This window comes from Etheostoma spectabile, unplaced genomic scaffold (genome assembly GCF_008692095.1).
Source record: "Etheostoma spectabile isolate EspeVRDwgs_2016 unplaced genomic scaffold, UIUC_Espe_1.0 scaffold383, whole genome shotgun sequence".
Classification (NCBI taxonomy): domain Eukaryota; kingdom Metazoa; phylum Chordata; class Actinopteri; order Perciformes; family Percidae; genus Etheostoma; species Etheostoma spectabile.
Genome location: NW_022605597.1, coordinates 330,036 through 332,792, shown reverse-complemented (window position 1 = coordinate 332,792; position 2,757 = coordinate 330,036).

Genomic DNA, 2,757 nt, shown 5'->3' with positions numbered 1-2,757 from the left:
TTTAATTACTAACGTTAACTAGCATGTTAGGTAGCAGTAATTAGCCCGTGCCTATGTTAATGTTAACAGAGTGTAACATTGTAATTTCCAATTAGGGGGCTAATAAAGGATCCATTCTTATTATTCTTATTATTCCCTGTTGTGATTAATTAATCTAGCTCTGTTTTGCTAATTTCAGCGGTCTTTTGTGTTCCAGCTGTCGTTTTCAGACGGTTTAAATAAAACCTAATTACCAGCACATTAAACAGGATTATGACAGAAACCAGAATGACAACATGAACATTTGAAAGATTTTGCATCACAAGTTAATTCAATAACAGGCAACAGCATGGATTACATGTATTGAGATCTGTTTTGTTTTAATTGCAAAAATAGGAAACAGAACACAAATGACATACAAAAGTATACAAAAATAACATATAACTGCCTTCTTGTTGTTGGATCCCAAAATCAGATTTACATAGAGCACAACTTCATGGAGATAACGTGTAAAATTAGGTTTTTTTAGTACTGAATTTACATTTATGAATGTGAAACTTTGCCAAAAGAATGAGTACATTTATAGTAGAATACATCTTTACTTTGAATTCTATAAAAGCAAAATGCAACATTCTCCCATAATAATTTTGCTGTTGTATAGTATTGGTTTTGCTGTTGTATAGTATTTGTTTTGCTGTTGTGTGTAGATTGTTGTGGTGTTGTTAGTATTGTTTTGCGGTGTATTTGTTTGATTGTCGTATGTTTGTTTTGCTGTTGTGTAGTATTTGTTTTGCGTTGTTGTAGTATTTGTTTGCGGTTGTATAGTATTTGTTTTGCTGGTGTATGTTTTTGTTTTGTTTTGCTGTGTGTATAGTATTTGTTTGCTGTTGTAGTATTTGTTTCGCTGTTGTTAGTCTGTTGTATAGTATTTGTTTGCTGTGTTATAGTATTTGTTTGCTGTTGTATTAGTATTTGTTTTGTGTTTATGATTGTTTGTGTAGTAGTAGATTGTTTGCTGTTGTATGTATTTGTTTGCTGTGTATAGTATTGTTTTGCTGTTGTATAGTATTTGTTTTGCTGTTGTCTAGTATGTGTTTTGCTGTTGCTGTAGGTATTTGTTTATGCTGTTGTGTGTATTTGTTTTGCTGTTGTATAGTATTGCTTGTGTATTGTGGTGGTTAGTATTTGTTTGCTGTAGTGTTAGTATTTGTTTTGGTGTGTGTAGTATTTGTTTGCTGTTGTATAGTATTGTTTGTGTGTGTTGTTGATTGTAGTTTGTTTTGCTGTTGTATAGTATGGTTTTGAGTTGTATAGTATTTGTTTTTTGCTGTTGTATAGATATGTTTGGTTTTGCTGTTGGGTAGTTATTTGTATTTGTTTGCTGTTGGTAGTATTGTTTGCTGTGTGCTGTATTGTTTGTTTTGTGATTGTGTGTATTGTTTTGTTTTGCTGGTTGTAGTATTGTTTTGTTTTGCGTTGTGTAGATTGTTTTGCTGTTTGGTAAGTATTGGGTTTGCTGTTGTGTGTATTTGGTTGTTTAGCTGTTGTGGTAGTATTGTTTTGCTGTTGTATAGTATTTGCTGTTGTATAGTATTTGTTTTGCTGTTGTGTAGTATTTGTTTCGCTGTTGTATAGTATTTGTTTTGTTGTTGTATAGTATTTGTTTTGTTTTGCTGTTGTGTAGTATTTGTTTTGTTTTGCTGTTTAACTGTAAATAGTAAATTTAATAAGTTGTGGTACGTGTGTGGAAACGTTTTTAAAAAAAAAAAAAAAAGATAATCATTGAAAAACACAAGCATCAATGTGTGCAGTTTGCTCGCCCGTGGGGGGTGCAAGAGCGTATAGTTCGGGGAGTGGTATGGTGTTGTAGGGTTAGGGGGGGACTAGATCTTCAGGAGGGGGGGGGCATTCCATAGATGATTTTTCTGTGAAATCCCCAGCAAACTGTTTTGCACCTTTTTTTGGTGTGTTTTTCACACACCAGCAAGATTTTGGCGAAACTTCAGCAGGATTCTCATTGACCGATCTATTAAAGACTTTGTCTTTATTAATAAGAATAATAATAATGAATAATAAAATAATACATTTTATTTGAAGACGGCCTTCTTGGCCAACTCGAGGACGCCGACAAGGGGAATTCATAAATAAGAACAGCAAAACAAATACTACCCACAACAGCAAAACAAATCTATTACCAACAGCAAACCAAATTACGATACAACAGCAAAAACAAAACTATGACAACAGCAAAACAAAAAACACAATACTATCACCAGCAAAACAAATACTATAAAACAGCAAAAACTATATACAACACAAAACAAATACTCGTAAAACAGCAAACAAATACTATACAGCCAACAAAAATAATATTCCAACAGCAAAAACAATACTATACAACAGCAAAAAACAAAGACTATACAACATGCAAAACCAAAATAATAACAACAGCAAAACAAAATACTATTACAACAGCAAAACAAAAACAAATACTAGACACACAAGCCAACAAAACAAATACTATACAGACAGCCAAAACAAAACACAATAATATACAACAGCAAAAACAAATACTTACAAACAGCCAAAACAAAACAACTACTATACAACAGCCAAACAACTATATTCCAACAGCAAAAACAAATACTACCAACAACAGGAAAAACAACATACTACAAACAGCGAAAACAAATTACTACACAACAGCAAAACAAAATACGACACAACAGCAAAAACAAATACTACAACAACAGCAAAACAAATACTACACAACAGCAA